At 40.8% G+C, this 17,550-nt stretch overlaps 1 protein-coding gene across 3 annotated transcripts in view; it reads right to left on the bottom strand.

The window, feature by feature from the left end:
- NCK2 (NCK adaptor protein 2) overlaps positions 1 to 13,699 on the bottom strand; it is a 95,094-nt gene extending 81,395 nt beyond the window's left edge. For 2 of the 3 annotated variants that reach the window (XM_060769714.2, XM_060769715.2), the window contains exon 1: positions 13,292 to 13,699. The gene's annotated coding sequence lies outside the window, so the exon portion shown is untranslated. The remainder of the gene's footprint in view (positions 1 to 13,291) is intronic. The other variant, XM_060769713.2, reaches the window with a different exon arrangement.
- Positions 13,700 to 17,550: the final 3,851 nt, after the last annotated feature.

Genomic DNA, 17,550 nt, shown 5'->3' with positions numbered 1-17,550 from the left:
GTACAGTATTAAAACAGCTGTGGATCTGGGCGGGAGGCAGACTGCGTTGGATAATACAGAAAGTTGGATGAACGAAGGTTGGATAAGTGAGACTCTGCTGTATTGAGCATTCATGCCAAGTTTAGTCCAGATCCATCATTGTTTGAGTCCACAATGCTCTCTGGATGTAGGTGAACTACAACTCCAAAACTCAAGCTCAATGCCTACCAAACCCTTCCAGTATTTTCTGTTGGTCATGGGAGTTCTGGGTGCCAAGTTTGGATCAATTCCATTGTTGGTGGAATTCAGAATGCTGTTTGATTGTAGGTTAACTATAAATCCCAGCAGCTACAACTCCCAAATAACATTATCAACACCCCCCCCCCCCCGCCAACCCCATCATTATTCAAATTTGGTGATATTGGGTATTTATGTCAAATTTGGTTCAGTGAATGAAAATAAATCCTGCATATCAGATATTTACATTATAATTCATAACAATGGCAAAATTACAGTTCTGAAGTACCAAATAAAATGTTATGGTTGGGGGTCACCTCAACATGAGGAACTGTATTAAGGGTTTACGAAGGTTGAGAAACTCTGCTCTAAGCAAAAAACCAGAGCACTTCAAACTTTAACTTGTTGTAGAAGTTAAAATACAGAAAGGTGTTTACTTATACATTATACCTGGATTTCTCTCAAGACCTATTTTATTTAATATATGGGATATAATCGATTCATAGGATTTGCATCCATCTATTTCACTTGAATGACTGGTGTCAAATAGCTCATCCACTTCATCTTTGTTATTTTCTTTTCAAACTGAACCTTACAGTTTTCATATTTCAACTTTGCTACACAAAAGAATTCTGATATAATTTAAAATCCATCTCAGAATATATTTTACTTACTGTCCCATATACTTTCTTCTTCCAGTACAAAATGATGACAACCTGGTTAGTTAGTGAGCTTGAACAAGATGTTTAGTGTAAATTGCAACCTTACACTTATGTACTTTACTGACTACCACGCATGTTCAAACAACAAGCAGCAGATTTAACTGCAAAAAATTGTAACATTCTTTCAATCCTTTGTGATGGCATTACGCCCCCCCCCCCCTTTCCGGGGTTTACCAGATACCAGTTTGAGAACCACTGCACTTGACTACATCTGCTGAAAGACATGCTAGTCTCTACTGCCAAGAAAACTGAACTCTGTGTGTGTCTTCTGTCTGTTCTTTCAATGTATGCTCTCTAACTGTAAAACAGACAAACAAATATTCAAACACCATAAAAAACTGCAGAACACAGGAAACAAGATGTATGTTTACCTAAATATAATGGAAGATTTTGTTCTTGTCTGACTAACCAATTAAAAGCTTGCAGGGAGACACTTAAAATATTCAAACTTTATTGACCAAATAAAAGGATCAACCCCGCTTCAGACTTTATGCAACAATATATGTTCTTTTATAAAATACTATCTGAGGTATATTCTCAAAATAGTGTAGAAAATGTAAGGGTCAGCCTATATATGGATTATCAACTTGCAAGGTAGGGGTTTTCTCTCTTCCCTCCAGTCTGCTGCATACATCCACGTTACATTCTGGAAAGTCCCACAGTCCTCTAAAGCTACGTTTGAGGATGAATGGGAGGTTAAAACAATGTACTGTCAGAAATGTTTTCATTTGACATCATCGGCTAGGGACAACTATTCTCAATATACATATTGAGGTTAAAGAAGAGAATCCTAATTCAAAATATTTCTAATTCCAGATATTGTCTGTTATTTTATGACTTTATAATTTGAAAATCTTCCGCCTCGCTCATATGGGAATTCCAATATAAACAGAAGATACATAAAGGCAGCTCAAGAGTCTAAATAAACCAAGTATCTGAATGCACACCAAGGTATTCAGTCTGACCTAGTTTCATCAACTAGCTGCTATCTCATTATAGATTCCAGTATTCACCTTTTTCAACCTGCCAAAGCAAACCATAGATGTTGAAAATGTTTTGATTGCTTCCTTGAAGGATTACTAAATGTTCACCACTATTAAAGTGGGAAAATAAAGTAGTCTTCTTTCACGTTTTCTGTTCCTAATACCAAAAAGCTAGCAATGTCTATATTTCCTTGAATCTAGGATCTTCCTCCAATAGTGTTTGTTTACGCTTTTGTGGTCTAAGTGATAGATCCTACAAGATGGGTTTATTCAATTCCATCTGGATCAGGAGTGAAATATCTATCATTTCATGATTCCACATAAACCCATGTTAGGATACTAAAGTAAAAGCTTCTCACCCCACCCCCACTCCAGGGAAAGCCTTCTGAGCTAAAAAAAAAAGAGCTTAAAAAAGACAACTTCTTAGAATACAGTTAAATTATATCTCTCTTAATTTCAGAGAGATACAATCTAATTTCTTGGACAGATATTGCATAAGTTCTCCTGTAAGACCTTTCCTTGCATTGCCCTTCTAAAGTTGCATTTGTACTTACTAAAGAAAAAGGTTTGTAAGATCAAGTCAGGGGTGTTGTGGTTTTTAGTTTGAATATGTTTATGGATTTTAACTGAACTTCTAAATTACCAATTATATTTAATTCTGTTTTAATGTTTGTATATTTATATATTTTAATTTGTATTGAAATGCTTTTAATGTACGTTTCTTTGAGTCTCCATGTGGAGAGAAAAATGGGGATATTATGATTATTATTATTATTAATAATAATAATAATAATAATAATAGTGTGGGTCTCAACAGGCTGATACAACACTAAGACATGCGCAGCTCAGTCCTTTGCATCTTTATTCAGAATATGTTTGAGCAGACTTATTCCCTGGTAAGGATGCTTAGAATTACCATCTTAAAATATTAAGATCAATCACAAGAGCCTAGAAGAATTGCCTTCCATACCACTGGATTCTGGCATGAATTCTTCCCATTATCTATAACCATCATTAAACAGGATTACAAATAATGGGAAGAATTCATGTGTCGGTGTTGTATCATTGTATTGAGTCCCACATCATCATCATCATCATTATCATCATCATCAACAACAACATCATCATTATGTTTATCCATTATCTGTAACCATCACTAAACATAATAGGCGCCCATGGTAGCGCAATAGGTTAAACCTTTGTGCCAGCAAGACTGTTGACCAAATGGTTGGTGGTTTGAATCCGGGGAGCAGGGTGAGCTCCCATCTGTCAGCTCCAGCTTCTCATGTGGGGACATGAGAGAATTCTCCCATAGGATGGTAAAACATTTGGCGCCCCCTGGGCAATGCTCTTTCAGACAGCCAGTTCTCTCACACCAGAAGTGACTTGCAGTTTCTCAAGTTGCTCCTGACATGAAAAAAAAAATAAACATAATCCTCTACCTCAAGCATAGGCAAATACTGGCCCTCCACGTGTTTTGAACTTCCACTCCCACAATTCCTAACAGCTGGTAGGCTGTTAGGAATTGTGGGAATTGAAGTCCAAAACACCTGGAGGGCTGGAGTTTGCCCATGCCTGATCTAACTACAACTGCAACTTTGGTAAGAGTCTGTCAGAAATCTCTTTTAAACAACTGCAAAGCAACTTTAAACCATAATTTCAGATTCATAAACCTTGATTCTAAGGACAGTTAACATCACAAAAAGATGTGAAAAGATAAAATAAACATTTTATCATAACATAGTTAGGACAGGCACAGAAAATTCACAGGCTAAGAAAGATGGTTAAGACAATTCTGCATCACATTCAAACTGCTTTAAGTTTGATTATGCAAATAGGAATCCTATGCATTAAAAAACTCCCCACTATTAGCAAATCTAGCTCAGCAGAAAACACTGATCTACTTCTGTGTAACAGTGGAAGCCACTTATGCTGCTTAAAGAAAGCGCACTCACTTTTTGCAAATCCCTATACTTACTAAAACCCGCTGCAAAATCCCACATTGGTGGTTTCCCTCTACCTTCATAAGCAGCTATCCAGAGAATTCTAGAGTTATGAGGAAATTGGTGAAAAATCCAGTGTCTAGCCTTCCATGAGGGGCTATGATTTCCGCTAGTCTGTATATCCACCCCAAAGATGATTAATCATATTTCACCTTTGAATAAACTTAGAATAAAGGCTGAAAATCTTATATACCTTCTGAACTATTTCAACTTTGTCACTAGGGTTTTCTTAGTTTATTTAGGATGGAGGCATATGGATTGATTAAACAGACAAAGGCCATAAAATACATCATTTATTTCAGTTATTCTCCAAAACTGATTAAGTGTAGGAGGTAAAAAGAACAAAATGTATTGCCATGCTCAGCTGTCTACTAGAACACTGACTGCTCTAGTTCTATTTCTGAATCATTTCCTGACTAGTAACTTTTTCATTAATCAGAAGTTAAGATGATTCTCCATTAATTTACTGCAAAATCATCCTCTGTAACATTACCCTAGATTGACTGAAAGTATTCCAAGTATTTATTTTATTTTAACTCGCACTAAAAGTACCCGGTGTACTTATATTTGGCATTCCAACTTATATATAATACACACAGTATTTCAAATATACAAAGGACCTTTTATGCGCCCGTGCTCAGTAAAGCTTAAAATGATATTTAATGCAACAATCCAGCAAGAAACTAGGTGCACTGAAAAAATGTTTGCCCTATAAGCAAACAAATAAATGTAGTCGGCCACTAGATTGGCTTTTAATTGTTATTGTTTTAATTGATTGTTTTAACTATTGTGGTTATTACTGTTATGTAATTTATCTGTTAAATTGTTGGCATCGAATGTGTCGGTTGTAAGCCGCCCTGACTCCCCCCTTGGGGGTTGAGAAGGGCGGGGTAGAAGTGCCTGAAATTAAATAAATAAATAAATAAATAAATAGTAATACGTACATCAGAACCATATAAAGAATACTTCATAGACCTTTTGACACAGTACTGAAGCACTAATAATAAGGACTAGATGCTTAGAATCCCAATAATACACAGAAGTAATTCATTCTGAAATGACGTTTCCATTAGTTATGCATATGCTTTATTTTCTTGATTACTCCAATCATTGTTGATTACCTGGCTACATATACCATATCATATTGTTGGTGAACGTTTTTGTTCTTGCAAGAATAAAAATTATGAGGAGATAGAAATTTGCATATTCGAGTTTTAGGAACTGTATTACATCTAAAATGTAATAAATAAGTAAAAACCCACTAAAAAGCGTAACATGCATATTTTACAAAAAGTATTTTGTGTACAACACGGTATAGTTGGATTTGTACTCTGCTAATTAGAAAACATATCCAGAGCAGTTCAACAAAGACAACTGAATCCTATAGACTTCATGAGCAACTTCCTTCTCTGATCAATCCTGGGATGTGAATGAGCAAAGAGAAGTGGCAGAAAGTGGTCTGAAGCCACACCTGGTATAGTATCAACACCTGCTCCGAGCTGTTCCCAACTTGAAAGCTAAAGCTGATATTGCTCAGCAGAAAGGGATTCATTCATTGAGGGCCCTTCTACACTGCCATATAAAATCCAGTTTATCTGCTTTAAACTGCTTTATATGGCAGTGTAGGCTCATATAATCTAATTCAAAGATGATAAACTGAATTATCTGCTTTAATAATCTGGATCATATGGCAGTGTAGAAGGGACCTGAGTGTACCATTTCAAGGACTATTTACTCAAACTGTCTACAACTGGCTTATGTAGAACACTTTTCAAAACATTAAAATGCCTCCAATATTTTAGAAACAACAACAAGATGATATGCAGAACTTGCAGTATAGAAACAAAACTGGTCCACTGTAAACAATATCTCTCAAGAGCCACAGCTTTTTATTTAAGCAAAATTTTTAAAAATGTTAAAAGTTCTTGGTCATCTGGTCATCTGGGGAAGAGAGACAGGGCCTTCTCAGTAATTGCCCCTCGGCTATGGAACTCCCTTCCTAATGAGATCAGGTCAGCCCCCTCCTTCTTGTCCTTTAGAAGGATGATAAAAATCTGGCTGTGTGACCGAGCCTTTAGGACTGTACAATGAGGCAGTGATAGGAACCCTTAGTATGCCAACCAAATTCGATATGGTTGTTGAGACAGTTTTAACTAGTGGATTTAAACGTCAAGATAAGTGATTTTAATCCTTTTGTATGTGCATGGTCTAATATGTTTCAGCATTGAATGTTTGCTGTTTATATGTTGTGCTCTGCCCTGAGTCCCCTGAGTTGGGGTGAAAAGGGCGGAATATAAATGCTTTGAATAAATAAATAAATAAATAAATAATCTAACCTCATACTGTCATGTGGAAATCTGTGTTTCATCCTCAGCTCTAAACTTAACAATCTCCTACACACCAGTGTTGGCACAAATTTGAAACATTTTCCAGCTATAATATTAATATTTTGTTTAATGTATTTTCATTCCAGAAGACTATAAAATTCAACATTTGAGCTCTTTCCTATGGCTGCAAGATTTTATCAATACAATAGATAAAGGCTAGACCTCATGTAAAGAAGAAAGGGTTATCTGTTCCGAGTATACAGTGAAACACTAGAGAATAATGCATGACAAGATGATTAAATGTAACTAATTAAATCTGCAAGAGAAACGTGGATCAGGAGAATGACACTACACAAAATGGATGCTAGTTTCTGGGTTCACAACTGCTGAATATGAAAGTATTTGACATTCTTTTATCTTTAAAAGTTATTGAAATCATCATTTTAGTAAAAAGCTCCTAATATCACACTGAAGAACTAGGGTGAATCATAAGTTATAATGAGACTTTTAATCACCACAATCACTTTTCAAAGAATCTAAAGTATGCATAGACTGTTTATTGAAAAAGGACTAAATTCAACTTAATGGAGATTTGAAAAAATATCTCAACTTCTCAAGCTTTTTTTGTCTGCATATTAGATAACATTTTTTTTCAATTGCTAGACACGATAAAAGTGTATATATCCACCGTGTATTTCACTCATACAGATTTCAAGTCCTGTATGTGGTCCAAGGGGTATGATAAAAATTATGGATGATATTATTAGTAAGATCGGTAGACCTCAAGTGCTTTTCTTCTGTTTATCTATTGAGGCTACATCATACTTATTTCTAGCATGCATCAACACATAATAATAATAATAATAATAATAATAATAATAATAACAACAACAACTTTATTTCTAGACCACCATCTCTCCCCAGAGGAACTCGGGGGGGGGGGGGTTATATACATATAAAAAGGCAAATATGCAATGCTACAACTAGAACACATAACAAAAATGAGAGATAGTGATAACATAATTATAATAAAAAATTGGCAATGGAGCAATGGTCAGCTCCTCCACACCACCACCTTCCTACTATCTCTGACAGAAAACCAAGTCCAATGTATGTCCTGCTCTGTGGGTAGGGCCAGACACCACTTGGGACAGCCCCATGGTAGCCATGAAGTCCTGAGCCACTCCTGATACACTGACAGAGTGATCTGTACATGGACACTGAAATCCCCCAGCACTATGAGCTGCTTGGACTCCAATGCCAGGAACGAGGTCACCCCAGCTAGCTCAGGTAGGGAGACTGTAGTGCAGTGGGGTGGTCAGTACACTAGCAGAATGCCTATTTTGTCCCAGTCTCCTACCCTCAGGTGGACAAATTCAAATAAGGTTGACTGTGGAATGGGGTATCTATTCAAGGGGCTAGAATCCCAAAAGACCACCATGACCCGCCTCTCCACCCTCCGGATCTAGCCTGGTACTGCATGGAGTAGCCTGGCAGATAAAGCTGGGAGAGATCCACCACCACACTGCCCAGTCTCATCCAGTCAGGTTTCCGTTATACACGCCAGGTCTGTGGACTCACCCTGGATTATTTTATAAATGTGCAATACCCGCTTATAAAATATATTCCCAAGTTTCAAATACACTGAAATATCTAGGGAGTTAAGTTACCTCATTAGAACATAGATTCTTCATTAAAATACAGACGGTTTTTGAAATGGATAAATTTTACCGCTATGTAAAAATCCAAATATGGCATTCTAGTAAAATGCTTTAAAACAAAAAAATATATTTTATTTGGCATTGTTTAGGATTATATTACACAGGAAGCTACTTAATATTGATCAGACCTAGTCTTGCACTGCTAACATGAATCCAGCTCACACAACATAGTAAGGCAGGATAAGCAGCATGCTTTATTTTATGCAAATTGAGGTGTATCTGGTCTTCTAGTTTGATCCACTCCAAAAAACTACAAAGAAGCAGTCCAAAAACAAACCTAAAAAGAATTGCGGATTCCTTCTTTAGTTTGCTGGCACAGAAACTGACACAAGCTGCACCTGGATTTTCACAATGTGATAAACAAACCACAAAAACAGCAACATTGTATGTTTTGCCAAAGCTGTGGCAAGCAAGAGCAACCAAACATGCAGCTTGTTCCCAGTAAGCCAGGGGTCATGTGGCTCCCAAACATAATGCCATGCAACTGAGACAGCCGACTGGAAATGGTTCTGCAAGATTTCAGGATTTTCCCCACTTTTATTTGAAGATGATTAGCCAAGACCTTGCACTTACAAAATGTCTGTCCTCCAATTAGCTATAACCTGTCCAAGGCTTGGGATCTTTTAAATAAAGTCATATGTTATAGCCCATATGGACTATGGGCACCACAATTCAAGAAGGATACTGACAAAATGGAACATGTCCAGAGAAGGGTGACCAAAAAAGTCTGAACATCAAGTCCTATGAGGAGCAGCTGAGGAAGATGGGTATGTTTAGCTTGGAGAAGAAAAGATTAAAACAGGTTATGATAGCCATATTGAAATATTTGAAAAGGATGTCACATTGAGGGGTCAAAACTGTTTTCTGCTGCTCTAGAGACTAGGACATTGATTCAAATTGCAGGAATAGAGATTCCTCCTAAACATCAGGAAAAACTTCCTGATGGTAAGAGATGTCCAACGGGAGAATATGCTGCCTTGGAGTGTGGTGGCGGCTCCTTGGAGTCTGGTGGTGGGGTTTTTTTTAAAGCAGAGGCTGGATGGCCATCTGTCAGGGGTATTTTCAGTTTTCCTGCACGGCAGGCAGGGATTGGACTGGATGACCCTTGTAGTCTGTTTCAGCTCTATAATGCTATGAGTCTGAAATGAGGTGGAAGAGTCTATCAGCATATTTTCAGAGTCCTCAAAGAGGACAGTAGTGGCCACAGCTAGGAAAAACAAAGCACCAAATCAGGAGCACTCTGGAATCTTGTGTGATCTGAGAAATGTTTGCCAAAGGAGATCTCCTTAGATTTTTGCCTGTTAAAGCAGATCCACTCATACAACTATCAGAATAGAACCACAACAAGACCCCAGCTAGTGAATAGTCACAAACCTTGAATTGAACCAAAAGTCATTGCTAGGTGTCCACTATACATATAGAAAGGTTATTTCAAAAGCAGAGTCTGTTTTACAAATCCCAGACCAGATTGCTTCTGTCAAACAAATCATTGAGAAAATATGCCTAAGCCTGTTTTGAGCAGCATTGCAGAGGATTAGTTAATTCTGAGTAAACAAGTATAGATGATGTGCGTTAAACAATGGCATGTCAACTGACCATAATACACTCCTCAGTGTTAGTGATTGAAAGGAAAATAATTAGAACACAAACTAAGTTTGAACTGTAGTTGTAAAATCTATAGATTAATCTCAATACACGGGTATCACTTTTCAAAATACAATTCATTCCATGTAACAGATTTTATACAATACACTGATTTAACCTATTTAAAAACTTTAAATCAGTGTTACATTCTTATGTGTAGTGATTATACATAGAAATTGACAAGAAAATGTATCTGAAGTCAATGCTGGTGTTTTGTCATGCATTACCTGAGTATTCTTTGTGTGATGAATGTAGCCTTATACCCTCTGCTGACTTAAATGATGGATTGCACCAAAATACTGGTCTATCACAGCCATTGGGATCCCCCATTCTAAGTACTTTAAATCCCATTTATTTAGAACATTATCCCTAACTACTTGGGATCCCTGACTGTTCCTTTATGCACAAAGTACTTACAGAGTATTATCTACTTTTATTTAATAACTAGCTGAAAACCAGTTATTAAAGCTTGATGGATGAAGGATACCTTTTCCCCCAAAACCATAATGACCATGTAACCACATCCTCAAGTATCACACCTATGCCTGAAGCAGAGAAGCTGGCCTGACCTAATCTCCTACAACCAAGTTCTGTATGGCTTAATAAAAGCACATGACAAGAGAAAGGGCATGTATGGAAAAGATCACTTGAATCACCTGCCAAGAGAAGCTGAACTGATAAAACTGAAAACACTGCATTTAGTGCAGGACCTAGCTTTCAAAAAGAGGAATGGCATATGCAAGAAAGCAAGAATTACCCACGGGGGACACAGCTGGGAAGACGACAGGCCCTGTTCTTGACCCTGGTTACTCATATCATTAAAGCAGCAACAACCAGTCAGCACGTACTTATCTACTGCCATAATTTATCTTTTGCATATAGACAATCATATGCTGATGCAACTTATCACTGTGAAAATAAAAAAGCACAAGATCTCAGCATGCTATTGCCAAGAGCAATACCCATCAGGACTGACTTAGATACAAACTTATTTTGCTCTTTAGATCCCCAAAGAGCATGGTAATGGCTTCCACAGGAATGAAAGTAAACAGACATGTATATATCTAAAGGTTATGAAGGGGATATACTCTTCAGTGCTGCAGTATTTATTCACATTAGCCCTTCCACGATCCAGGAAAACAATCAGCATCCACTCATGTGAGTATATATATGTGTATGTTTGCCTATGTATGTAGATGCTGTAATCCGCTCAAAGTTCCCTAGGGGAGAAGGGTGGAATATAAATAAAGTGTATTATTTTTTTTTATTATTATTTCCCCAAAATCACTGCTTTAAAAAAAAATCCCTCTCCGTGATGGACACAGGCACAGTGGAAAGAAGAGAAACAGATCTACTTTGGTAATGTTCATTTCATGAAATGGTTCAGGGGCCCAATTACATATCTTTCAAAGTCAAGTCTGTGGTATTCCTTTCTCCTCACTTCAACTTCTAGCAAAGGTCCAGAACCCATATTGAAAAGGAATAATGATATGAAGTACTAAACAAGTCCAAAAAAGGGTTCTAAACAAAGGAAGCCTCAACTCTCCCCAGAAGACAACAAAGACTGTCATACTTTGGCCGTATCATGAGAAAACATGATTCAATAGAAAAGAAAAACAATGCTTAGTAAGGTAGAAGGCACTAGTAAAAGAGGATGACCTTATTTCAGAAAGATGGACTCAACCAGGAAGTGCCAGTTCTGAACCTGCAAAACCTGAGCAGGGCTATTGATATTGGAGGTATCTCACTCATGGGTTGCCTTAATTCAAAGTGAACTTGATGGCAGCTAAAAACAAAAAAAAAATATCATAAGAGGAAGGTGAGTCCAGGAAGCCTGATGTGCAGCAAGGGATGTGTCTGATGTCACTATTCTTGTGTTTAAATGGTAGAGAAAGCAGCCCACATGATACTAAAATGATGCCACCATTCTCCTGGAAACTGGGATTTGAACATGCAGCAATGTACATCATTAGAGAGAGAGGAAACTGCCAGCACTGAAAATCCCTGCCTCCCTCAGTATCTTAGAAGGTTCCACAACCCTCAATCACCCTGTATCAGAAAGAAAAGATTTCAGGTGTGGATGCAGTGGGCAGGTACATCATACAGGTGGGCTGGTCAAGAAGTCCCGATTGGCTGCACCTTCCTGCAGAGCACACCTGGGCTCACCTCTGCATCAAATTGGAAATGGTTCGAGGTGAGAAACTAACAAAGAACACAGATTTCAGGGAAGTAAGGAGATCCAGGGGGATACTCTGGACACAAAGTTAACACATGGAAGAGAAGAGTGGTTAATGTTTTCTGCCCCCTAAAATTTCTAACTTAAGTCACAATAATTCTCATTCACCCAGAGAAAGAGATCAGATCTGATTATAAAAACAGGAGGTGCTTTTCTGCCCAAGATAATAGCAACACGCATCATTTACAGAGCGCTTTAGAACAACCACCAGGAAAGATAGGTCAGGGATGGTATTTCACAGATGTAAGAAAACAACAAGGGAGGAGCATGGCCCTCTTTAGACACGGATCCTGCTGAGATGCCTCCCTTCCCCACCCTGATACAATCCAGCAGCTGTCTGGCCAAGGGGGAAAAAAATAAAAACATGTAATAACCCAGGATCATGTGCCAGTGCTGCTCCATCTTTCCTCCAAACCCCAAAGGGGGGCAAGGTTGGATGGGGTGGGTGGGCACAGCCTTCCAGTCCTCCCTCCGGATGGCTCCCACTCACGCCCCCAAAACCCTCCTCCTTGCCACTTCCCCCACCAAAAAAACCCCTCCCTCCACAATGGAGCCCAGAAATACGGACTTCAGTCCCCTTCCCTGTACACACAAACAGGAAATCTCCACAGCTGAAGGGGCCCTGGGGGGAAAGACCAAAGCCTTTGGCCCCTTCCTGCTTTCTTCCCCGAGGGGACCAAACCCCTTGGCCACCCACTTCGGTTGGGGAAATTTCCAGGATTAGGGGAAGAGACCAGGATCCCTTTGGAACAGTTCTCTCCCTTTTATCATTTCTGTAAAGAAAAAAAGCAGCAGCAACAACAACAAACCCCTTCCTTCCCTCCTCTTTTTCCTTCCCTTTCCTTCCTTCCATCCTTTCCCTTCATCCATTCTTCCACTCCTTCCTTCCTTCCCTTCATTTCCCTCTTCAGCCTTCCTTCTTTCCTTCATTTCCCTTCTTTACTTTCCCTTCCCCCTTCCTTTCCTTCCCTCCTCTCCTTCCCTTCCTTCTCTTCCTTTCCCTCCCAACTCCTTTCTTGGGAGGAAAGAGGCAGCCAGCCCTCTGAAACAATAGTTTCCCTCTCACGCTCCAGAAATGGAAGGGAAAAAGGGGGGTTAAAATGGAGTGGGGAGAGAATCGGTAAAGAAAACGTGGGGGTGATCTATAACAAAAGGGGGGGATCTCCTGATTTAGGTTTTTCGAGAAAGGGGGGGGGCGGGTTGTTCCTCCCTGGGAAAAGAAGCCAAAGCTTGGAGTGTTGGGAGAGGGAAGGGCGGCTCTTTCCTGCCTGCCTGCCTGCCTGGCTCTTCCACCCGGGCGCGCTGGCTAGGCCAGGCCCGGGACGAGAGGGCGCCTTCCTTTCTTTCTTCTTTCCCTCCTGCCTGCGTGCCTTGCTTCCCCCTCGGCAACTCCACAAGTTGGCGGCCCCCTTCCTCTCCCCTTGGCGTTTCTTTCCTACCTGGGACGCGGGCTGTCCTCTCTGTGGGCTCCCTAGGAAGAAGGAGGAGGAGAATGGCAGGAGGGGGGGCCGAGGGAGGAGAGGAGGCTGCCCTCCCTCGCTGGCTCTTTTGTCTCCGCGGCGTCGGCGGAGGGAGAGAGAGGGAGAGAGAGGGGGGTCTCCTCCTCCGCCTCCCTTCGCTTCTCCTTCCTCCTCCTCTCCGTCGCTCGGCGCGCCTAAGGCCCAACGGCAGCTCCCTCCGCCTCAGCCCCGCGGCAACGGCTCCGGCCCCTCCCCTTCCACCCAGGCGGCAGTCAGGGCCCTCCTTCCTTCCTTCCCTCCCTCCCTTCCTGCCGCTCGGGGAAGGCGGCGACGGGAGGCCCAGGATCGCCAGCCTCCTCCTCCTCCTCCTCGGCTTCCCTCAGAAAGTGGGAGGGAAAGGCGGGGCCCAGCCCTCTCCTCCTCCTCCTCCTCCCCAATGGAGGAAGGGACAGGGCCGGCCTTCACTTGGGGCACGCCTACACTCCCTCCCTCCTTAGTGTGACGAGGAGGTTCCCGGCCTGAGGTGGCACCAGCCCCCGGCCCGCTTTGGTGGCCTGACGTGGGACATCTCGAGTAGGCGCCCCTCTTCTCTCCAAGTTTCAGACTATTCCATCTGAACATGAGGAAGAACTTCCTGAGAGCCGTTCAGCAGTGGAACTCTCTGCCCCGGAGGGAGTGTGGTGGAGGCTCCTTCTATGGAAGCTTTTAAGCAGAGACTGGGTGGCCCTCTGCCAGGGGTGCTTTGAATGCAATATTCCTGCTTCTTGGCAGAATGGGGTTGGACTGGGTGGCCCATGAGGTCTCTTCCAACTCTAGGATTCTATGATTCTAGGAAGGCAGCAACTCTTTTTCGACTAGTGTTGTCGAAGGCTTTCATGGTTCAAAATCACTGTAAGTTTTCCGGGCTGTGTGGCCACATTCCAGAAGCATTCTCTCCTGACGTTTCGCCCACATCTATGGCAAGCATCCTCAGAGGTTGTGAGGCCTTTTCCCGGCTGTTTTTGTGCGCTCAAAGAACGCTTCTTTTCAGGCTTCGGACAGGGAACGCTCGCGAGGCTTAGGCCGCATCGGCAACATAGAAGGAATGCAGCTTAACGTGGACTCAGTGCCAAGAGAGATCTAGTTTTACGGGGCGCCCCTCCTCTTCGGTAAAGAGCGCGTAGGACTACAGCTGCCAGGATCCCACAGCTTTGAGGCATTGGGCTTCTAAGGGGTTCCAACCCGCAATAGTTCTACAGTGTAGATGCAACTTTTTAAAGATCACTGTTTTTTGGGTATTGCCAGGTGAATCTCCTCCTTGGCAGGGCGAAAGGGCTTCGCGGGGGGCTTCACCTCGGATGCCCGGTCCAGGCTAGGGTGGAGTGGCCCTCCTTTGTTTCTCCCTCCCCCCCTCCCCTCCCCCCGGCTAAAAATAGAACCCGTCTCCCGTTCCCAGAAGGGCCACCCGAGAGGAAAGGGAACTTTCAGGAACGCGTCAGGGGCTCCGAGGAAGCCGATTGGGTGGCCGCCGTGACGTCCCAGGTGGAAGTACCGCCTTCCCGAAGCCGCCCATCAGGGAGGAAGAAAAGCCCGAACAGGAGGATGCGTCTCTCCTGTGCCCAAGAGTGGATGCTGCCTTCTGGCACCACTCTAAATGCCATGGCTCAACGCTGTGGAGTGCTGGGAGTTATAGTTGTACAGGTCTTAAGCCCTCTCTGACAAAGAGTGCTGGTTCCTCACCAAACTACAACTCCTAGGATTGCATAGCATTCAGCCATGGTCATGAAAGTGGTGCCAAAATGTGGTTTGTTTGTTTACTCTATTAGTATACCACCTTTCTCACCCCTGGGGGAACTCAAAGCGGTTTACAACATACTAATGGCAAATATTCAATGCCATTTCCCCCAGCTGCAGTTTCAGTAATGTATCTTATAAAAACCTTTGCTTCTTTTTGTATCGTGATAGTTTTGTTTTGTTTTGAATACTTTTTTTCAGAATAAAATAAATTAAGGTTTTATTATTGTAAATACGCAAACAGATAAATAACACACCTGCTCTTCAGCTTAGAAATGGAGAAAAGCACCACCCCCCAGAGTCAGATTTGACTAGACTTAATGTCAAGGGGAAACCTTTACTTTACCTTAACAGTGTGTAACAGTACAAGTTGTATCTAGAAGTTTTTTGGTTTTGGAATATCTGTCCCTGTAAAGGATGTTCAACTTGTATTTGGGTGGTTTGGTTCAATTTTTTTACCTATTAGGTTTTCACTTCTATTTATTTAATAAAGAATTGAAAGTGTACATATCAATAAACTAATATTAATGCAATTATAGACACTAGTAATGAACAATATTGTAAAAGAAATGTGGAACAGAAATACGGAACAGCAATATTGTGAAAGAAATATGGAATATGCAGTCCTGTCCTCCCTAACACGTTGGAGCACTGAAAAAAAAATACTCTAGTGTTTTGTTTTGTTTTGTTTTTGACACTACAGAAGGCTATAGTATCAGGCACAAAATTGCATCGCTGAATACTCTGCTAGACTTTCTCCTCTTGTTTCCAGTTGTCAGTTCCTTCACTTCATGCAACTGATAGAGTAGATAAAAATCTATGAAATCTTACACTACCAACTTCTTTCTTTCAGTGAATCTCAAAGGTGCTACAAGATCCATTTGCCCTGTAATTGTGCCACAAAGTTGGTCCTAGTCAAAAATCTGGACTAAATATTCTGAAAAATAAAAGACATTTGGGATATTATTCATAAAACATCAAGAGTAAAATTTGCTCCCAAACTAGAGTTTATATATGAACTTGATAAACGTATTTCAATTAGCGTAAAATTAACCAGAATATATATTTTGATTAAACAAATCAGGGATGAGTTAGGGTTCCACAGAATGTAGTTGTCTTCAACAGGGTTCCATGACTGAAAAGGTATGGGGATTGCTGGGAACCATCCACACTGCAGAATTATAACAGATTGATGCTAGTTTAACTGTCATGAATCCATCTTGTAAACTCTGGGATTTGTAGTTTGTTGTGGCATCAGAGCTTTCAATCAGAGGTAAATATCACACAAAACTACGCATCCCAAAATGACATAGCATGGCAGTTCAAGTTGTCACACGGCTATAATTCTGCAGTGTAAACACAGCCATGGCCATGTTAGTCTGGACTAATATTTCCCCAATTTAGGTCCTCCATCTTTTTTTGGACTTCACCTCCCTAAAGCCCCAGCCAGCTTGGCCAAAAGTCAGGAATTCTGGAAGCAAAGGTCTAAAGATAATGGAGGACTAAGTCTGGGAAGCGCTCATCTGGATGATCCCTGGTTAAGCATTGGGGGCCAATTCATCATTGGATTTTGGAGCATTTTGTATTTCTGGATAAAGAATGCTTGGCCTGTATTATGTGAGCAAGGATTTACAAGGAGCACATTTGCATGCATTGAGCACTACAGCCAGGAACTATTTTTTTCCTATTGTGATGTGCAATGGCTGGTGGAAGGATCCTGCCCATTCCGATAAGTAAGGCTGTCTCACTGGTTCCATACTGGTTTTTCTCACTCCCTTCATTACCAGAGCTTTGGGCAGGATGAGAGAGAGAGAGATTGAGGGAACAGGTAGATGGAGGAACATTAAATACATAACCAAAAAAATAGAAGAGAAGAACAATTGGGAAATCTGGGGAAGCTAAGGTAAACCATAGCTCAAATTTTCAAAGCTAACCAAGGAACTTGTGAAGCTGACCTGAATCTCCTTTGGCCACCTTCAGCATTCTTCATGCCTTTGAAGATCTGCGCAGTGAGTTATTTTGACACAAGGCACAGCCATGGCTATTTGGGTCCATTGAGATAGAAGGGGTGTCCAGTTCTCCCTTTGCTTTGTTATGTCCTTTCTTTTAAAATATTTATTATTTTAACAACAGATTTAAGCTGAAATCAAAAGTTGTTGTTAGAAAATTTTATTTGATGGTGCCAAGATTCATGGGGACCCCAGAGATTAGCATGCAGCCACCTCCGCTATAAATTTTTATTGTTATTTTGCATGACATCCATCAGTATTTCTAAAAAGCAAATGAGAAAGAAAATAAGCAAAACCACATCAAAAGAAAGAAACAAAAAAACGTTCTCAGCTTTGAATTATGTCCTGAATTATGTCCTGTTTGAATTTAAAATCTTCTCTGCAGTTAACATGCTGGTTCGGTTAGAATAGGAAGCGCTGCCTTAATTTTAAAGAAATAAGAGATGCTCTTGTTGT

The sequence above is a fragment of the Anolis sagrei genome, chromosome 3, assembly GCF_037176765.1.
Source record: "Anolis sagrei isolate rAnoSag1 chromosome 3, rAnoSag1.mat, whole genome shotgun sequence".
Taxonomy (NCBI): Eukaryota; Metazoa; Chordata; class Lepidosauria; order Squamata; family Dactyloidae; genus Anolis; species Anolis sagrei.
This window is presented reverse-complemented; position numbering and strand designations above follow the sequence as displayed.